Source organism: Malaclemys terrapin, chromosome 22 (assembly GCF_027887155.1).
Source record: "Malaclemys terrapin pileata isolate rMalTer1 chromosome 22, rMalTer1.hap1, whole genome shotgun sequence".
Classification (NCBI taxonomy): Eukaryota; Metazoa; Chordata; order Testudines; family Emydidae; genus Malaclemys; species Malaclemys terrapin.
This window is the reverse complement of record NC_071526.1, coordinates 17,585,733-17,599,140: the sequence shown is the minus strand read 5'-3', so window position 1 is coordinate 17,599,140 and position 13,408 is coordinate 17,585,733. Positions and strand designations below refer to the sequence as shown.

The 13,408-nt window shown below is 54.2% G+C and overlaps 1 protein-coding gene across 2 annotated transcripts in view; it reads left to right on the top strand.

The window, feature by feature from the left end:
* The first annotated feature begins 10,339 nt into the window (after positions 1-10,339).
* Positions 10,340-13,408, top strand: part of STK40 (serine/threonine kinase 40) — a 40,586-nt gene continuing 37,517 nt past the window's right edge. Inside the window, exon 1 of one of the 2 annotated variants that reach the window (XM_054011796.1) lies at positions 10,340-10,429. The gene's annotated coding sequence lies outside the window, so the exon portion shown is untranslated. Of the gene's footprint in view, positions 10,460-13,408 lie in introns of both variants that reach the window. The other variant, XM_054011797.1, reaches the window with a different exon arrangement.

Here is a 13,408-nt window from a genome sequence, read left to right as displayed (position 1 = left end):
GGTGGGAGGTTGAGGCAACTCGCCTGGCCGCTGATTACGCGCAGCCAGACACCAGGGCGGTTAGAGGAGCACAGCAGGGCGCGGTGCGCATCAGAGAAGCTTTGAAAACGAGTTTTGTGACTGGCCAGGCTACTGTGTGAAACTTCTGTTTGTTTCTCCTTGATGAACCCTCCAACCCCCCCCCCCCGACCCGGTTCACTCTACTTCCCTGTAAACCAACCACCCCACCCCACCCTCCCCTCCCCCTTGCAGAGGCAATAAAGTCATTGTTTTTTCACATTCATGCATTCTTTATTAGTTCCTTACAGAGGTAGGGGGATAATTGCCAAGGTAGCCTGGGATGGGTGGGGGAGGAGGGATGGAAAAGGACACACTGCATTTTAAAACTTTAACTCTTATTGAAGGCCAGCCTTCTGATGCTTTGGCGATCATCTGGGGTGGAGTGACTGGGTGGACGGAGGCCCCCCCACCGTGTTCTTGGGCGTCTGGGTGAGGAGGCTATGGAACTTGGGGAGGAGGGCTGTTGGTTACACAGGGGCTGTAGCGGCGGTCTCTGCTCCTGCTGCCTTTCCTGCAACTCAACCATACGCTCGAGCATATCACTTTGATGCTCCAGCAGACGGAGCATTGCCTCTTGCCGTCTGTCTGCAAGCTGACGCCACCTATCGTCTTCAGCCCGCCACTTGCTCTGTTCTTCCCGCGATTCAGCCCGCCACCTCTCCTCTCGTTCATATTGGGCTTTTCTCATCTCCGTCATTGACTGCCTCCACGCATTCTGCTGTGCTCTATCAGCCTGGGCGGACATCTGCAGCTCCGTGAACATCTCGTCCCTCGTCTTACGTTTTCTCTTTCTAATGTTCACGAGCCTCTGCGAAGGAGAAACATTTGCAGCTGGTGGAGGAGAAGGGAGAGGTGGTTAAAAAGGACACATTTTAGGGAACAATGGGTACACTCTTTCATTACAAGGTCGCATATTTCGGCTTGCAGGCAGCCATCGTAGGCCACAGTGTTTTGGCTTTTTTAACCTTCTTAACATGCGGGAAAGGTTGCAAACAGCAGCGCATTTCCCATATCAAGGATGAATTGGGTTGTCCATTTAAAATGGGGTTTCAATGTAAAAGGAGGGGGCTGCGGTTTCCCGGTTAACATGCGGCACAAACACAAGTAAACCACCCCCCCACACACACACACACACGATTCTCTGGGATGATCACTTCACCCCTCCCCCCCACCGCGTGGTTAACAGCGGGGAACATTTCTGGTCAGAAGAGCAGGAACGGGCGCCTCTGAATGTCCCCCTTAATAAAATCACCCCATTTCAACCAGGAGAGCTTTCTGGAGATGTCCCTGGAGGATTTCCGCCCCATCCCCATACACGTTAACAGACTTGCTTGCTTTTTTTTTGTAATGTTTACAAATATTTACAAAGTTACACTCACCAGAGGTCTCCTGTGTGCCCTGAGGGTCTTGGGTGAGTTCGGGGGTTACTGGTTCCAGGTCCAGGGTCACAAACATATCCTGGCTGTTGGGGAAACCGGTTTCTCCGCTTCCTTGCTGCTGTGAGCTACCTACAGTACCTCCATCGTCATCTTCCTCGTTCCCCGAACCGTCTTCCCTGTGTGTTTCTCCAGTGAGAGAGTCATAGCACACGGTTGGGGTAGTGGTGGCTGCACCCCCTAGGATCGCATGCAGCTCCGCGTAGTAGCGGCAAGTTTGCGGCTCTGCCCCGGACCTTCCGTTTGCTTCTCTGGCTTTGTGGTAGGCTTGCCTTAGCTCCTTAATTTTCACGCGGCACTGCTGTGTGTCCCTGTTATGGCCTCGGTCCTTCATGGCCTTGGAGATCTTTTCTAATACTTTTCCATTTCTTTTACTGCTACGGAGTTCAGCTATCACTGCTTCATCTCCCCATATGGCGAGCAGATCTCGTACCTCCCGTTCGGTCCATGCTGGAGCTCTTTTGCGATCCTGGGAGGACTCCATGACGGTTACCTGTGCTGATGAGCTCTGCGTGGTCACCTGTGCTCTCCACGCTGGGCAAACAGGAAATGAAATTCAAACCTTCGCGGGTCTTTTCCTGTCTACCTGGTCAGTGCATCTGAGTTGAGAGCGCTGTCCAGAGCGGTCACAATGAAGCACTGTGGGATAGCTCCCGGAGGCCAATAACATCGAATTCCGTCCACACTACCCCAATTCCGACCCGCAAAGGCCGGTTTTATCGCTAATCCCCTCGTCGGAGGTGGTGTAAAGAAACCGGTTTAAAGGGCCCTTTAATTCGAAAGAAAGGGCCTCGTTGTGTGGACGTGTCCAGGCTTAATTCGGTTTAACGCTGCTAAAGTCGACCTAAACCCGTAGTGTAGACCAGGCCTAAGGTAGGGTGTGAATTTAAATTTGAAGTGTAGACAAGCCTTTAAGCTTCTCTGGAAATCCCCACCTTCCCTTCCCTTCCTCTCCCTAGTCTCCTTTCTCTTTCACAGATTGATAGATTTGAAGGCCATTGTGATCATCTAGTCTGATCTCCTAGATTACATGGGCCACAGAACGTTTCCAAAATAATTCCTAGAATAATTCTAGAAGAACGTCCAATCTTGATTTAAAATTCCCAGTGATCTTTCTTCTGCAGACCGTCAGATACTTACAGACTTACCTTCATCTTTTCTTGTTAATATATTGAGCTACTTGAGTTTATCACTATAAGGCATGTTTGCTAATCCTTTAATTGTTCTCATGAGTTCAGAGAAAAGCCTCTCCAGTTTATCAACTTCCTGCTAGAATTGTGGGAAGCAGAACTGGATGTGCTATTCCAGTAGTGGTTGTACTAGTGCCAGATACAGAGGTAAAATAACCTCTCTACTCCTGCTCAAGATTCCCCTGTTTATGCATCCCAGGATTGCATTCATTCTTTTGGCCGCAGCATCACATGGGAAGTTCACATTCAGCTGATTACCCACCGAGACGCTCACGTTTTATTTTATTTTTTTAGACTTGCTGTTTCCCAGGACAAAGTCCCCCATCCTGCAGTTTATGAAGTGATCCAGATCGGTCTGAATCAATGACCTTGTCCCCTGTTATCACTGTCCCATTTTTTGTCACCTGTAAACGTTATCCGTGATCATTTTATGTTTTCTTCTAGATGAGTGATAAAAATATTAAATAGCGTAGAGCCAAGAACCGATACCTCTGGGACCCCACTGGAAACACACCTGCTAGGTGATTCCATGTTTACCGTTACACTTTGAGACTTAGCAGCCAGTTTTTAATCCATTTCATTTGATATCACCGCCCTCCTTTAGTTCTTATTAATCTTCCCTGCCTCGTGGAGAGGGGAACTTCCCTTCTGGGCTTCAGTCTTTCCCAGGCTGCTCCTAGGGCTGAGTTCTTGGAGCATGGAGGCTGGCAGCCGGACGGCATGCTGCTTCTGCTGGAATTCCTTCCTGGAATGTGGTGACCCAGGCAACCACCTGTCCAGCCTCTGCCTGAATCCACCCCGGATTTCTGGACAGCCCTTTCCCAGCTCACACTTTCATCCTAGGCAGCTGGAAACTTGCTCATCTCAGGTTTCCCCCTGCAGTGCCCTGGGAACTCCCTGTGAGCGTGGGCAGCACAGGCTGTGCCATAGGCAGGAAAGCGCACAGACTGCTAATAGCTCAACGGCATGAATCCCCGTCTCTGATGCACAAACAGGAGTCGCTCCTGAAATAGTTATGCCCTGTTTAACAGCTGACTGCCCCGATGCTCTCCTAGCCTGTCACTGATCTCTAGGCAGGTGAGATTGACAGTGACCCTTTGGCCAGTCGGGCTGGGACCCCCTGTGCCTGGTTTGGGTCTCTAGTGTCAATAGCGTCTAGCTGAGCTTGTCCATTTCCTGCTAGAAGGTGGGTGGGACGCTATGAAGCTGGATCTTAATGGGGGAAATAATAGAAGGATCCTTCTGTGCACATGGTCTGTCGCTTTTGCCAGCCTTGCACCTGCTGTGGGAGAGGACTTCGATCCCTACTGCCTTCATCCTGGCACAGTCTACCAGCGCTGCATGGCGTTACCACAGAAGTCACTGTCCCGGCCTAGCCTTCCTCTGCAGAGCACAGCGAGTGATCAGTGCTACGTGGTACTGACGTTTGGTTCCACGAGAGACAGGCTGTCTAACCCAACAAAGCCACGCCAGCCGCGGATCCCAGCCATCAGGGGGCAGGGAGGGTTTAGCTAATTTAAGTAGAGGGGAGATTTTCACCAGGGAAAGTAATTGGACTGGAATTGCTGTTTGATGATTCACCGGTCTAAATGTCCCTCTGGACGCAGCAAAAGATGTCCCTGCCAGCTCTCTGCTGCTCCCTTGAGCCAGGGAGGAATTAGCCTGGGTCACAGCCAAGGGCAATAGATGATTTCATCCTAGTTTGACAGGGCTCTTTTTGCCAATCAACACTATCTGGCTCCTCTGAGATGGAGCTCTGGTCTCTTCCCTTCACTCACTCCCAGCCCAGTCCTGGCCTGTATCACGATGACCGCGCACCCCTTGTCTCCTGTTTATCATCCGAGTGGGCAGGTGTGGGGTTGGCTGAGTCACCTGCAGCAATTCAGCTGGTAACTAACACATGGGGACAGTCAGAGCTGGACTGGGAGCTGGCAGGAGCAGTGTGGGAGCTGGAATGGTGTGTGGGTTTGGAGGGGAGAGTGGTGAGCAGAGATTTGACTTCCAGCTGCCGTTCCCAGCTCTGAGAGGGGATTGTGGTCTGGGGATCGGAGCCGCAGGACTGGGAGTCAGAACTCCTGGGTTCTGTCCCTAGCTCGGGCTGTAATGGTTAGAGCAGGGGAGTGGGAGTCCGAACTTCTGAGTTCTAGTCCTGGCTTTGCCAGTGATGCTCTGTGGCTTGATTTCCTCAGCAGTGGCCTGGTCGGGTGAGGCTGAATCCCTGTATTGTGGAGGGGGTGGAACTGGGAAGCCCTGAGGCGAGGCACTAGCGGGGAAGCAGGCTGATTTACTTACTCTTTCCAGGATCTCTCTGGCAGCAGCTGCTGCAGGGTCAGGTGCAGCCAGAATGGTTCAGGGCCAGCCCCAGGCACAAGCAATGAAAGTGACAGCTTGGACACCAGCCCATTTCCCTCACCCTGGGTGGCTTGAGGGTCTGCAGGACATTAACAGACACTGGCTTTGGGGCTGGGGGGAGTTGTTTCTCCTGGGGGGCTGGCAGTCTGGGGCAGAGCAGGCACCTTGTACTAACAGGGGGCGGGGGTATGACAGCCCAGTTAGCGCAGCAATACCCTGTGCCTGTGACGCCCTGGCCTCTGCTGCATCCCCTGCCCTTAGGCCACATGGGGTATGTTTGGGACGTGATGCTGGGCTGCCGTTCAGGCCCTGCTGGTGGGTGCCGCGTGATAGCACAAAGCAGCCTGCTCCCAATGCTGGGGGGGCTGGGCTTGACACTGCCATGTCCACACTGCTGCTCGGCAGCCTCATGACAGCAGGGAGCCAGCGCTTGGGCAGCAGGAGGCTTTTCCCTGGACCCTCAGCGGGGACGACATTCCATCTCCTGGAGTATGTTCAGAGCTGAATTCCCCATCACCCTGCGCCGCCTGCAGCCAGGTTCGGATGTGCAGAGGGTGAGGCGTTGGCCGGTCACCATGGACGTGTTTGCCCCCGCTTGGCCCAGGGGTGAATAGCCCCCCCCCCAGTGCTGGTCAGCAGAGTACTTGGCTCCTACAAGGCAGTTCCCAGACTAGGCTAAGACATACCTAGCCAAGGCTCACCTAGCTTGTCCAGCAGGGGGCAAAGCCGTGCCACAGACACACACGTCTACCACATCCAGATGCACCCCTCCCAGATCTGGACACGCCCCCCTCCCCAGACCTCCACTCACACATGCATTCTGCCCCCTGTTCTTTTTTCTCCAGCTAGAGAGAGTTAAGTGGAAAATGCCCTGACTCAGCAAGAATCACAGACCTTTTGGAAAACGGAGACACCCGATTTCACTAGCTGGCTGGTGCTGCCACCGGGACCTTCTCTGAGTTCAAGGGCCCCTGGGAGCTGGGGGGGGGGGAAGGAGGTTTGTGCCATCCTCCTCCGGTAGCTAGGTTTCTCTTTCTTGGCACACATGCTCTGTCTGTGCAGTGCCGCTCAGGGAGGCAGGGCTCTATTTAGCAAACTGTGTCTGTGGAAGATGCTGAGCTGTGGGAAGAGGGGACCAGCTGGCATCCAGACAGAGCAGGGATGAGCCAGACTTTGGGCATTGATTTATAATGATGTGACTGTGCAACAGAATTAGCTCCATGTTAATCGGCTCCTGATTCACTCACTTGTCCCACCAGGGCCCAGCCAAGAGCCTCCCGTTTTCATGCACTTTATAAAGAATTTGGACATGAATCTGGTGCTTGTGAAGCAACAAGCTGGTGTGTCTGGTGTTCAGTGCAGTGCTGGCAGGAGCTGGGCAAATTCTCCCACTCCAGCTCTGCAGATGCCCCTCGATCCCAACCCGCAGCCCCCCTGCTATTCCAGTTCTGGTGGTCTCCTGACCAGAGCCTGCCAATCATGCCAATTTGGGGAGCTGGGAGGTGTGAGTGTGTGAGAGACAGCAAGAGATGGTGTGTGGTGAGAGACTGCAGGTGTGTGTGTGTGTGTGTGTGTGTCTGAGAGAGTGAGCAGGGTGTGAACAGGGAACGAGTGTGTGTCTCTCAGAACGCCTGTGAGTGAGTGAATGTGTGGGGGTGGGGGTGGGGCATTGCACCCGGGCCTGGGGAAGGTGCCAGCTCCCTGGCCCTGCAGACCTACCTCCCTCCCCCCCCCCCCCCAGCACGTCTATCAGTGTGCGTCATCTAATCACCAAGGCAACCTGGCTCCATGACATCAGGGATGTAACATCCCAGCGGCTTTGGACAGCATGGGAAGAAAATAAATTTCCCTGTATCCTAACTACAGCCCGAGCTGTGATAGATGGGGGCGGCATATGGGTGTAGACTGATTTTGGGGACAGGTTGCAGCTTTGTATCTGTCCCCTGATGAGCCAGGGTCCCCTGCTGCTGGATTCTGTGCTCCCTCCCTGTGATGTATTTGGTCCCTCAGCACCGTCTCCCGTTCATGCAATGCTGCTGTTGAATGGATAAAGAGAGGCTCTGGTCGTGACACTGTCCCTTCTCGCTCTGGGGCCAGCGGGGTCTGGAAACAGCTCTCAGCAGTGAATAACATGAGCAAGATCAGTTGGGCATTAAACCCCGCTCTGTGCATCAGCCTCAGCCAAGACAGAGCCCGTGAGAAACCAGCTAGCCCTTCCCACGAGCCGAAGACTCTGCCCTTCCTGGGGTCAGGGCTGCCCAAAGAAGCATGGGAAATCTCAGGCTGCAGCGTGGGGTGTCAGTGAAGGCCAGGGATGCTGCAGCCTACCTGCATGCACCTCTCAAGTCCCCTTGGAGGATGGGGACAGCAGAGGGTGTCACGTCTACCCCTTACTCATAAAGACAAAGCGACCCTGCACACACATAGGAAGTTTGCGGTGTGTCCAGGTAGCTCCCAGGAAGAGGGATGGACCCACAGACCTCAGGACAAACAACAGCCCCTTCTCTCAGCAGCATTGGCTGGCTAGGTACCGTTCAAGCCAGGGAAGTGACAGGAAGTGCTGTTTGTGCAGACTCTGGGCCAGTCTGGAGCAGCCGGAGAGACAGCTGCACGTGGGTAGGGGGACCTTCGAACAATCCCAGTCTCACCTGCTTCCCGCTCAGGAGTGGGAGTGTATAGGAACTAGGCCTGGGGGAGTTTCCAAGCTTTCACAGTAGGGAGAAAGGCAGCCCAGGGGCCTTCACTACTCAGCATTTGTACAGTGCTGTGAGATCCTCAGCTGCATCTCCATGTCAGGAGCCCTGGGGCCAGCCCAGGTGGCAATCCTGCAGAGCTTCAGGGAGTGTACGGGGAGGGAGTTGCTGGTCTCCTTAGCCATGCTGGGTCTGGACTGCAGCAGAATTTGACATGTTGGGCCACAGACAGGAGCTTTCCTCCCCATCCTCTGCCACCTTCTCCCGGTGCTTATTAATGCGAGAGCTGGCATCTCACGTGGCACAGTCTAGGAAGGACCATGTGGGCTGTTGGTTCACTCTGCTCCCCTGCAGGCACGATGCTGTGGAATAACTGGGCATTGGAATATCCCAGCATAATGCAGATACAGTAGAGTCTTCCCTGCCTCCCTCCCCATTCTGTTCCACCCACCGCTCTCCTGCGGCTGGATGGTGCAATCAGGACGAGGGGAGTAATTGACTGATGCTCCTGGGAGTTTTGAGGTTGCCTCTCAGGCACCTTCGGTTGCTGAGAGGCAGAGAGAATCCAGAGAGGGAGGAGGGTGCCCTGCCTGTTGCATGATTCACCCTGCGTGATGCAATTGCTTTAGAGTACCCATGTGCTGCTGCTCTCTGCGTGCAGCTGATTCACCAGAGGAGTGGCAGGGAGCGAAGGCTGGGAAGAGATTGCACAAGCTGAACGGGGCTGCTTATTGGGCTGCTTCACAGGAAAGGCTGCTCCAGCACCACACCTGACATGAATCACCCGCAGCCAAACATCTGGGGGTCTGATGAGATCACAAAGGGCTGCCTGCCATCTCTGAGGTGTCCCCATCACATCCCACTCTGTGGGTGGGGACTCAGAAACCCCTGGGGCGGGTTCGTGCATGTGCCCCTCTTGTACTTGCTTTCCTGAAATCGCTGGCCATGGCCCTCGCCCAAGGATCTGGGAGAGCAGCTCAGGAACATAGGGACTGTCAGACTGGATCAGATCACTAGCCCAAAATCCCATCTGTGACAGCAGCCAGGAGCAGGTGGTTCACAGGAAGGAGCCCTGCAGGGGACCTGCCCCCAAGGAGAGTTAACCCTGTCAGGGAAAGGTTGGCCTAGGCACTGAAGCAGGAGTATCTAGATTCTTCCAAGGCTGCTAGAAGGGGGTTGTGTGTAATCCTGGCTTTTGGCCTGTGGAGGCTCTCCGTATCCATAGAAACATCCCATCCTTTTGACCCCTGCTGTGCTCTTGGCCTCTCTGGGATCCTGTGCAGGGAGTTCCCCAGGTTAATCATGTGTTGTTTGTGTATACAGTGTTGTTGTAGCCACATCGGTCTCAGGTTATTAGAGAGACAAGGTGGGTGAGGTAATATCTTTTATTGGACCAACTTCTGTCGGTGAGAGAGACACGCTTTTCAGCTACGCAGCTCTGGGAAAGGGACTGTGAGTATCACAGCTAAATATAAGATAGTTTAGCATAAATAGTTAGCACATATTTTAAGGGACCATTTAAGGTGAAGTGGCCCATTAATATCCCTGTAGCCATAGGACACAAAGGGCAGTTAGTGGGTTACAGATTGTTGTAATAAGCCACAAATCCAGTGTCTCTGTTCAGTCCATGATTCTTAGCAAAGTTATGCATTTAAGCTCCCAGGCGCGTCTTTGCAAAGTGTTGTACACGTTTCCTTTGAGGATGAGGCCTGAGGCGTCAGCTACAGAACGGTCGCTGTGTGAGACACGTCCACCCACAGTAGGGGGACCAGATGTCCCGATTTTATAGGGACAGTCTCGGTTTTGGGGTCTTTTTTTATATCGGCTCCTATTACCCCCCACCCCTGTCCTGATTTTTCACACTTGCTGTCTGGTCACCCTAACCCACAGGCAATGGGGCGTTTCGTCTTCCTGTGCGAGTTCATTCGCTTGGCTGCTTTCGCCCGCCGAGCTGCTGTCGGGGCGGTCGGTGCCCTGCACGAGGGGCCCCACGGCCCGTGACAGGTCTGGGTGTGCGGGGGGGTATTGCTGTGATGTGCCATGCAGACAGGCCCTGGTCTCTGCGCAAGCACCCTGGGCATTCGAGGGGAGCTCTGGGGGCCCCCAGGCATTTGCCTGACAGGTGCTGGGGGGGCCCCATCCCCACCTGCTCTGCACAGAGCCCAAGGGTGACCTGGCAAATAGATACTCAGCTCTCCTCCAATCACAGCCAAGCAGCTTTTTAATCCCCCAGTTACTCACCAATCCTCATGCCCCAAGCCAGCCCACCTGGGGCACAGCCAATCAGCACGTGAAATTGACCAGCCCTGCCCAGTCACCTACCCCGCCCCTGCCGTGATCAGCCAATCAGCAACTAACACCCTCCAAACTCCTCAATCCCCTTCCTGCCCGGCTAAGGTTTCAGCCAATCAACATTGACGGCGCTGGCCCAGCCTTCCAATCAGGAGCGACTCTGGGAAGATCAAAGTGACTTCCCGGGCAGCAGCAGCAGCCGCCATCTTTGCTGTGTCCAGAGGCGCCAGGAAAAAAGATGGCGGGTAGTGCTGGGGGGCGGAGCCGGGCGGAGGAGGGGCTCGGCGGGGTGCGTCACTTCCGTTGTCAGGTGGCCGCCGCCGGGAGCGGAGCGAGCCGGGGAGGACGGCCGAAGCGGGCCTGGGCTGCGGCAGGAGATCCCTCCGGCCGGGCCCGGGGGTCATGGGTGAGGAGCGCTGAGCGGCCGCCGGGACCGGTGAGGGGGGCGCGGGTCACCCGGCGGGGGAGCTGCCTCCTGGGCGGAGATGTGGTGCCCCCTCCCTGGGGGGCTGGAGGGGTTAACCCCCCTTCTCTGGGGGGCTGGAGGGCAGGTGCCCCCTCCTTGGCGGGCTGAGGGGGGGGTTAACCCCTCCCCCCGGGGCAGGTGCCCCCTCCTTGGCGGGCTGAGGGGGGGGTTAACCCCTCCCCCCGGGGCAGGTGCCCCCCCTCCTTGGCGGGCTGAGGGGGGGGTTAACCCCTCCCCCCGGGGCAGGTGCCCCCCCTCCTTGGCGGGCTGAGGGGGGGGTTAACCCCTCCCCCCGGGGCAGGTGCCCCCCCTCCTTGGCGGGCTGAGGGGGGGGTTAACCCCTCCCCCCGGGGCAGGTGCCCCCCCTCCTTGGCGGGCTGAGGGGGGGGTTAACCCTTCCCCCCGGGGCAGGTGCCCCCCCTCCTTGGCGGGCTGAGGGGGGGATTAACCCCTCCCCCCGGGGCAGGTGCCCCCCCTCCTTGGCGGGCTGAGGGGGGGGTTAACCCTTCCCCCCGGGGCAGGTGCCCCATCTTGTGCCCCCTTCCTGGGGCAGGTGCCTCTCTCCCTTGGGGGGCGGGGGTGTGCCTGCTGAACTGGGGCTCCCTTTCTTGGCATAGTTGCCCTGGTTGGAACCACTCCCCTCCCCTGCTGTTTTCCTGTTACCTAGCAATGGAGCAGGGCTCCTCCACCAGGAACCATGGAAACGCCCCTCGTCCAGCAGAGATGGGGGCTTAAAACCCCACTCCAGGAGCTCCTGGTGTTTAGATAGTGTCCCCCACTTGAAAGCTTTCACTTGTGTTGTGGGGCAGATTGGGGGGGGGGGGAAGGAAGGTGTGCATGGGCTTGTCAGGGCTCTCCCAAGAGCCTTGTAAGTTTCTTTGAAGGTCCTTAGCATGAGCTTTGCTGCCTGTGGCTGAGAGACACAGCAACACGCGTGACCGTCTCCGCAAAGTGCTGCCACTGCTATAGTGCTGGGGTTTGCCGCCCAGCAAATTGAGTAATGAAGTCCAGCACAGATAGCGATGGCAAAGGCTAGTTATAGGGTTGTATGCCATGGTGGTGTAGTCGCCTTGGTCCCAGGATATTGGAGAGACAAGTGGGGGAGGTAGTACCTTTTATTGGACCAACTTCTCTTGGTGAGAGAGAAAAGTTTCTAGACTTACACCTGAAAAGAGTTCTGTGTCTCTCTCACCCGCTGAAGTTGGTCCCGTAAAATGTGACCTCCCCCACTTCATAGCTTTGTCAGGCAGGCTCCTTCGCCAGGAGCCTCTCAGGACACTTTGCAGAGGGGGATCCGGGCATTCCTCTTCCGCACCCCCAGCTTGGCTGCTTTGTTTCCGAGGTGACTGATGCATGGTGGTTTGTCATTATTTGTAGGCTGTTGGGCTAAATGCAGCATTTCCCAGTGTCTGATGATTCGCCCTGTTGGTTTCAGGTTTAACATGTAATATGATTTGGGGTGTTCTCACCACATCATAACCCACTTCAGATAGCGCCCGCCCTGTGACTGGCAGCATTGGTTTATTTATCTTGCTGTGTCCTGAAATCTTTAACTACATAGATGACAGAAACAAGAGTCAGCAAAGACCTGTTATTAGTCATATTGTATTGCAGATGTGCAAACTGTTTTCTGATGAGGATAAACATGCTGAGAATGGAGTCCTGGCCTGGAAGAGGCTACATCTGAATGGATGAGTGGGTATCATGCAGTGTAAACAGTATTGCCAGGGAGAGTATTATCTAGTAGTTTCAGTGGGTCACTGGGACTTGAGACTTTTTGGCAGCATCTACTGCAGGAAAATTGGCACCTATAATCCCCACTGGCTGCTGAGTGTAGACAGGGGTCAGATATTTGTACCATCATCTCATTTAACTTACACTACATCTTATACCTTTCCTACAGCTGGTGGAACTGCACTGCTGGGAAAGTATAGGTCCTAATTCTCCTCCTGTAGATAAGCCCTAGGCTCTGTTCTTAGTTCTGCTGCTGACTCACTGCGTCATTAGGAAAATCACCTTTCCATGCATCTCTACCTTAATCTGTAAAATGTTGGGTATAGTGCCTTCCTGTCTGGCAGGGGGCTTGCAAGTCCTAATGAATATTTCCAATCTACTTTGAGCTCTAGATGACAGGTGCTATAGAAGTGCGAACACGCTGGGGGTGGTCACTGTAGCTGGAATGCTTGGTGGAAGACTCGTATTCTCAGATTTGAAAGAAAAGAAGCATGATGGCTGGGTCTCTGGTTTAGCCTTTGTAAGTGCCATATTGTTCTACAGCAGGGTCAAGGAAACTGCCTCACTATCTTGTTTTTTTTTTTAACTGTAGAAACTGAGTAAATAACTGGTTGTCTCTAAAACCTGCAATAACTGATTAAGGTGGCTGAGAAAGCCTGAATATTTTCTAGGATGCGCTGTGGCTTTCACATAAGCTTAGGAAGAAGCCACACTGAAATCTTGATGGAAAGCTGGAGGAGAAAATAGTTAGTTAATGCACACATTGAAGCTGTGTGGTATGCAAATATTGTACTTGGGATGTTTAAGTATTGAATAGCCTAGAGAGATTGAAGTGGTCTTGATCATGAAATTATTCAGGGACTGAAACTCCAGGTGTTCAAGGTGCTGAACTTGTCTGTACTTCTGTCCTGCTGTGTGAGAGTTGGAAACATAAGCTTGCATGTGAATTCTTCCAAGGGTAAGTGGGGGGAGGAGGGGCTTGAAAGTTACTCTAGCCATTCTCATCTAGGCTTAGGATTTAAACCCTGATAAGGCTCCTACTGGTAGTTGATTTTCTGCTGCTCTGGTCCTTAGTAGTGTTTTGTTCTGATCTGTGAAGATCCAGGCTGTTCAGGAAGGACCTGGAACTAGGTTGAGTGGTGGTTACCCAGCTGATCAAAGAAGCTTGCACACTGGCTTCCCTGC